This window comes from Xyrauchen texanus, chromosome 9, assembly GCF_025860055.1.
Source record: "Xyrauchen texanus isolate HMW12.3.18 chromosome 9, RBS_HiC_50CHRs, whole genome shotgun sequence".
In the NCBI taxonomy this organism is placed as follows: domain Eukaryota; kingdom Metazoa; phylum Chordata; class Actinopteri; order Cypriniformes; family Catostomidae; genus Xyrauchen; species Xyrauchen texanus.
Window position 1 is genome coordinate 42,649,901 of NC_068284.1, and position 8,482 is coordinate 42,658,382.

Genomic DNA, 8,482 nt, shown 5'->3' on the forward strand with positions numbered 1-8,482 from the left:
TAAGTTTAGGGTGAAGTTTTATGTTATGGAGGTACATTTTAAAGTTAAAAACAAAAGATGATTACAACCTAATTTTGCTCTGTTTGGCACCCCTGCTTGACATTTCACTTAGTGAAGTCAAATGTGTTATGAACCACATCATTTCAGTTTTGCAAAAATGTTGCAAAGCTCACGTAAATTTTGTAAGACCAGGCTGGATATTCTTCTAAAAACACATTGTATGTGTTCAGCAGAAGACAAAGTCATACAGATCTGGGATGGCATCATGTTTGAACTATCCCTTTAAGACTTCAATAAACTTAAATCTTAGCAGAGCAAATGCCCCAATCTAACACGCATGGAACTGTTTATTCCAAGAATGAAAGAACTAAAACATTCATGCAATTTACAGAATCCCCTATAAGCACCCAGTCCATGCAATCATTGATAGCTGTCCTAATTTATGTGAAGAACACAAACAGTTGTTCAACTTCAATAACAATAGAAAACTGAACTGAAGTCGGCACACTGTTGCTTATCTGTTGCTTATCTGTACAAGTTATATATTGACATATATGATGATATATATATATATTGAGTTTTTGTGTCATTTGAGTCACTTCAGATCTGGACTTCACCAAATCTACAACTACCAAACTACTAACATTTCCCTTCTCTTTTTTTGATCTATTTCATGAATATGATAGTCAAGAAAATTGTTAACCCTTTAAACAGCTCATGTGAAGAGGCTTGAGCACTGTCATTTACTTTTTAAAAACTTTTTTTAATATCCATATATGACAAGAAAAATGTAATTGAAGTCTTTTTAACATTTGTATCAGAAGATGTGCCTTATTCAACATATAGTATTTTAACAACTCCTTTGAGTCTATAAATGTGTGTCATTTAATTAAGAAGTCAAATCATTTGAATGATATTTTGCTTAGTAAATTCACTTTTTGTATTATTGTTTTATAATGCACAAGGAACAATTCATTTCCAAATAACTTATTTCCATTGGAGAAGCTCATATTGCAGAATGTACTGCGCATTTATGTTAAGAGAGTGTTTTGTACAGGCCATTTGTGTTTATATGTTTACTCATCAATGTGTTTCACAAAATTGGTATGTTTGTCAGAGCTTATGAATTTGTGTTGTCTTTTCAACCAAAATGCTATTAGAGCTCATGGACCTACTACAACCACTTATAAAAAAAAAAAAACTCACATAAGACGTAACAATCATTAACAATCTTTAAATATCAACAAAGTTATATTGAAAATGATCAAGTACCACCACTTAAAGGGATACTTCGCTCAAAAATGAAAATTGTGTCATAATTTAATCACCCTCATATTGGTTCAAACTAGGACTGTCAATCAATTCAATTTTTTATCAAATGAATTATATGGTATGCCGAATAATTAATCACAATAAATCACATATATACATATTTTCTGAGAAAGCCCCTGAAATAATTCAATATGTAATGATGAAATAATTATAGTTATATTTAAATAATTACAAACAAGATATACTGTATATATTATAAAAACAATAATAATTTAGATAATTTAAATCCTTTTACATTATTGTGGCAGACGAGTTGCCTAAAGCATTGATGGGACAATACAAAAAGTGGCTTTAGAATCCAATATATTGTTTATTTCCATATTATAGAACATCAGACAAAAACTGGCCTATAATTCACATTTCACAGCAATCAATTTTGCAATCGAATTCATTCGCCAAGATTATTCTAAGGGCTTTTCTAAGGATATGTCAGTGTACACCTGTTCCAGACAGATAATTTTGGAGGGTCTCATTTTGATGGCGTCACATCATAAACATACCGTTTTTAGGTCGCTGTCTCAAGTTAAACTTAGTTTGAAACTAAGTTGGTAAACACGACTTGAGATCCCTGCATTCGGATTTACACTCCAAGCTGCATTTGAATCAAGAACGTGCTCTCATCTGGTGTTGTCTGCTATCAGTAAAGCCCAAAGTATACTTTGCTCAGGACACGTGATGCAAATCTTGTCATCAGCAGAGTGCTCGAGCACTGAATTTTTCTAACCGCACGTCTTTTAATGCAGAATGTGCATGAGCCTGGAGTTATTTGAAGAGGTGGGTAGAGTACCCATAACTAAATAAAATTAGTAATGTAAAAAACTACTCAACTAAGAGTAATAAAATATCCAATTATAGAATACTCAACTAGCGAGTAACTAGTTTCTTCCACATAAAACATAATGGAAGATTATGCCCCAATATTCCATTACTTAATACACATACAGTATAACATGTATTACTGAATAATAATAATTATACTACTACTAATAAAAATGGAAACTGGTATGATCCAGTTGGGGATGGAACCTGGGTCTGTGGAGTGTGTCTCCGAGAGGCAGACCACTACACCACTGGGGAAAGTGGAACCTAATTGCAGAGGGATAAGGCAAAATGAGATTCCACAAATCTTGAGTTTAATCCTTTGCTCTTTATTTCAGAGGGAAAAACAAAAACATTAACTACAGTCTTGGGCAGCACTTTAGGTTAACATGACACAGGGTGACTCAAACATCTCTCCTTGAGGCAATGCAAAGGATGAATACAGTCCACAATCCACTAAATGTAACAGAAACCGATTATCCAAGACCAAAATAGAAGACTCACAAAATCACAAAATCACAAACCTCAGAACATCCTTAGGAATGGCAAGGAAAACATCAGGACTGAACAAAAACAAAAGGGCAATGAGGCCTTAAATAGGGTCTATCATTAGGAGTGATTCAACACAGGTGAGAGCATTGCAACTAATTAACAAGGTAGTAATCTGAGTTGAAATTACGCCATCTAGTGGTGAAATCAAGGAGCTTCAGTTAAAACATTGCAGGAAATTGTCAACATACACCCTCATGTTGTTTCAAATCATATGACTTTCTTCAATGCAAAACAATTAAAGAGATGTCAGACAGAATGCTAGCCTTATAATCACCATTTACTGTCACTGCATGTTTTTTTTCCTCTATATTTGAAAAGAAAATGGTGACTGAGGCTGTCAGTCTAAAGGCTGTCAGTCTAATGCCAAGTTTACACTACATGATCATAAGCATGATATTCGCTCGCCGACAGTTTTGTGGTGATCGCCGACAAAAGCCCGAAATCGTAGGCAAATCAGAGTTCGCTCACATGAGCGACAATCGCAATACATGAATTATCAAAGACTCGTTCTGAGAGAATCGCTGACGCGTTGCCGATGTCAGCGAGATATCTAGAATGTTAAATATCTGTACCTGTCTGCGATTCCAAATCGTGAAATGTGATTTGACTGAATACAACTGCAGTGTTGACCTACAGCCAATGAGAGAGCAAGAAACGGGGCACAGGAAGTTTCAGTGTGAGTCCTGATGTACCTACAACAGGCTGTGGTATCGAGAAAGTCAGATTGGACCGAATCAATGGAGGAAAAATTTGTGGAACATTGGCAGGAGAACCAGATTTGATGTTTCATCTGAACTGTACCAGAACCGGGTGGAGAAATAGAAGAGTTGGAGAGAAATTGCCAATTCTCTTGGACAGTCAGATAATCAAATAGGTAGATTTTTCAGTAGGAGGTAATTTTTCATATTATAACCAATAAAATCTATGATTAAAAACATACACATCATATTCTGAAATGCATAACATATGATCATGCATTTGTTTTCGTATCTCGTATCACTTCTCACGTTTACTCTGTTGGGAAATGTAATTTGGAGTCCAGGCAGGGCTGTCGGGGATTCGTCAACAGTGAAATGTTTTGTAATATGTTCACCCCTGTCGCCGATTCCTCGTGTAATTTGAAAATGCTACGACTTATAAGACAAGACAGACAGTTGTGTAATATGAACGGTACCACAATCCGACGTTTTTGAAAGTCGTGTAGTGTGTAGGAGGCATAAGGTAAAAAACAGCAACATTGGATGCGCAAGTCAAGAGCGCGTGTGCGAGAAGGAGGAGATACCTTCATTTGCATTACTTGAGTCTGAAGGAATATAAAGACATCTTTATGGGTCTAAACTCTCCTGAAGAGCAAGTCCGGTGTCTCCTAGCAGTTGTAGTGTGGTTTTTGAACAACACAAAGGTGAGTAAATGACGACAGGGTTTATTTTTGGGTGAACTATTCCTTTAACAAGCAGTGATAAATGGTCTGCACTTATATATCAGCTTTTTTTTTTTAACCTTAGAGCGTTACCAAAGCACTTTACACAGTCAGTAACTGGTGTCCCATTCACCCATGTCTTGCCCAAGGACACTTCGGCATGTGGAGTCATGTGGGCCGGGAATCGAACCACCAACCCATAAGTGGCCAACCCGCTCTACCACCTGAGCCACAGCCGTCCCGCTCCTGGTTAATGAAGAAAAGGAATGCATTCGTCATCATGCATAATGGTATGTAAAATAAACCAAACCAAAGATTTAACAGCTGAAGCGGCCTATTGTCAGTTGTCCACCAGATGGAGACATTGATTACCTGAATTTACCAATGAAAATAAGTTTATCTTTTGGAATCTCTCACCAGATAAGTGGACACTTTTTGATGAGTGAAATAAATGTTTATATATTTTTTCAATACAATTTCATTTAAGCTTTTTAATTAAAATGTTAATATTGATATTTTCTCATCAAGAAATATAAATGATATCAACATACAGTAGAAGAATTTTAAGGCCTTTGTCTAGACTGTTTCTCCCATACACACCTTACAACAAAATAAAAATGACTTACTTTACTTTTTCTTTATTTTAGTGAATGTTTATGTGTCTTATGCTGCTCTTTAGGTAGGAAAAAGCAATGGGCTAGTCTGCTTAAGATTTCTGGTTTAGCCATGTTTAATGCATTTGGAAAAATTTACTTATAATGAAAATATTTACAGCATAAATTTTTATTGTTAATTAATGTTTGATCATAATATTTTTCCACATGTTAATGGACAATTCCACAAAAATGTTAAATCTTATATCAATTCATCATGCAGCCTTGATGGGTATTATAATGTAATATACAACAGTTAGTTCCAGTTTTTGAATCTGATTGGATGAGAGACATTTCAATGAGTACTGATGGTTTCCCACCATCAGCACGCCGACGCTTCACTGTGTGTATCACTCTGCTTGTGTTCGTGCCGTTCTAAACTAAAGTGTAAGAGAAGTGCAAATTTGTTAAGAGTTAGTGTATATGTGTCTTTACATGTACATGTATTTTATTTTTTACATTACATATGTTAGTCAGGTGGTGGCAAATGATCATTGTTGTGTGTAATATGAGCCAGTTTGATGACGTGAAGTAAGCCAGTCAGTTAGTGTTTACATACAACAGCACTACGTGATCGCTTGTATTACTACTACACTACTAAAGCTAGGAAATAGCTTGAAACGGCTTTAAAAGAACAATTTCAACATTATGGCTCATCAAAGCTGAGAGACACAACAGACTGATTAATTACACAAACACAAAGTGCTTACCTCTGTTAAGGCTACACGCTCTATATTTCTCCATCTCTCTGTCACTCACTCACACACACACACACACACACACCATTTAGCCTTAACAGACTGTAGGGGCAAGTGCTCTTAGCGAGCACCTATGAAGGCCGGAACGGTACACGAGGGGGTGGGTGGCCAGGTCCTCTCCAATATCCTCTCCTCACCCCGCGACCTAGGGGAGGCCCGGGACCGGTTCAGATAATCGTCACTGGAGTTGGCCATGAGCAGGAATCGAACTCGGGTCGCCAGGTTCACTACCGCTCCCCTTGACATTTTGTAATTACTAACGAAGGCTTGGACGCATCAGCAACGGCATTGATCATGATGTCAGTTCTACTTTCACAACTGAAAAAAAGTTTTTTCCACATTTATGTGAAAACAACAATGAATAATAAAGAAATATTACATGTTCTTAGGAGTGCCAACCCTACTACATTCTGTGGCTATTATTATTTCTGATTTCTACAAAGTGTGTGGTCTCTCAAAAACTCATGTCCATTTTTATCACATTCGCAACACAAGCTCATTTCCCGATCTAAACTTAAAAAATAATAATAATAATAATAACTTTTCTGATGTCTGGACACTATCTGAAGGGGTTTATGATTGTACATTTAAATTGTTTGATATACTGGTAATGAGTATTTTATATATGAAGTTAAATGTCACATTTGCATTGCAAATGTCACATCCATAACACTGGAATTGGCCAAATGTATACATTGTTACATGCTCCTCTGTTCTTGGGTTACCTTGAGTGTTGGTGGTGGAGCTGGAGGCCTGATCAACCGGCAGTTACTCTAGACACACCCACTTCCAACCCAATTAGACTGTGCTGCTGAATAGGCAGAGTATAAAGCTTGTCATTTTGAGCATAGAAAGTTGAAGTTTAGATGGTGCGTGATGGCGGCAGAAGCTGCAACAGCAGCAGCGGTGGCGTTGGTGACAGCAGCAGCATCTCCTCTTCCCCCTCCTCGTGGCAGGCTGTTCCCCACTTGTTTTGCTCTCCTCATTTCTCAATCCTTGTTTTTTCCCTTTCTGAGGTAAATTGATTCCCTCTTTCCTGTTTTTTCAGTTGTTTCTTTTTGGGGATCATAACAAATTAACATTAATCAAGATTTTCATGAATAAATGTTGCAAAAGTATTGTTGGTTGATTTTCTCATTAGCTATTGCATAAACTATGCAAGTGCTATTAAACACTATTTACTTTGTACCGTTGGTCTGCTCCTTGCTGCTGGCAGAGGAACACAACAATTAAAAGGAAGTGTATTCTCCTGTCACTGACAGACCACTCTCTTCTCTTTCTTTACTTGTAAAAATTTCTGCCAAGTCTCTAGAGACAATAAAGCCTCTTACACCATGTGAACTCACTTAGTTTCAATGATAAAGGGTGGGTGAGTAACATCAATATTGAATAAATATTTATCTGTTTTTCACCAACACCTATCATTTGCTTCTCATGACATGAATTTAACCACTGGAGTTTTATGGATTACTTTTATTCTGCCCCCAAAAATTTGGTACCTATTCACTTGCATTTAATGGACATACAGAGCTGAAATATTCTTCTAAAAAAAATTTAATAGACATAGACATCTGGAATGGCATGAGGGTGAGTAAATGATTTAATTAATTTACATTTTTGGGTGAACTATCCCATAAAGATCCCCAAATTGTGCCTCAAGAACCTTTGAACAGTCAGTCAGTTTTTCTCAAGTTGTGTCACTGATAGAATGAATATAGATGAGTTAATTAAATTGTGTTTGTTTTTTTTAATGCAGTCATCTTCCCCCAAAAGGATGAGAAATACTCTTGGTAATGTGAAACATGAGTCATCTTTCCAGTCAACAGAGCAACACTTCCTACTTGTGGTTGTATGGCTTTTGAAACTGACATTTCTATAGCTGTGCAGATGCTATAGTACATAGCAGTGTATTGGCAGTACAGTGGAGTAACTTGGTGAGTGTATAAACAGTTTATTGCAGTGTTCATGTCTGTCATCTTTAACAATAAAGCTGTTAAACAGCATTTAACACTCTGTGGTATTTTAAGACTGTGGTGACTGTCTGCAGTGATGTGAAAATTAGTCACATACATTCCGAGACATGAAAAGTTTAATTTGTAATAGCTTATTTGCTTAGGCTGGCCACAAGGTTGAGACCCTACCTCTGGTACTCAAACAAGGCAATATATTACATAGTTTCAAGTATGGAGAGTGTATTAACACTAGCCCTTACTAAGCAGTAGAATGAAAAGTGTGCATGCACATTTAATGAGGATCTTCATAAAGAGTTTACATTTCTAAAAAAGGGGTCACAGACAGAGCCTAGTAAAGTGAGGTGTAGCTCACTTTTCCATTGCCCATGGAGGCCGCACCGACATTGTGCAGCATGTTCATACAAAAAAGCATGTGGATGATGCTAAAAGTGTGCCACACCAAGTGTTAGTGATTTTTTTGTGAAGCAAAGTCCTAAATATGACAAGGTGCATGCAAGTGAAGAAAGTTTTCCTTATCATTCTGTTGTGCACGGCCATAGCTTTGCACATTCATGACCTGAAAAAAGTCTTGCAGGCCAGGCTGGAGGAATCATTCATACCCTCTGATATTAAAAAGCAGTTAGATGCCCTGGTTGAAGCTGGTAACATGCGAGCAGATGATTTATTTTGTGCATTGAGAAACTTTTATTCAGCAGCGGTGGATTACCTCCAAAATTGGAGCCGCTCAAAGGAGAACACAGAAAAACTTAAATGGGCCCTACTGAGAGACATAACAGAGTGGAAAGACATTCAGAACAGCCTCACAGTTTGATTGATGACACCTTGATGAGTGGGCTTGCGTGGGAAACATTGTCACTCTGAGTGGAACATGAACAAGAGGGCCATGTCTGAGAGAAGGACAAACGTTTTTTGTGAGCTGGAGAGCAAGACCATCAACTTCTCAAGGTCGTGGAGTTTGGTTTATGCTTACCTGGG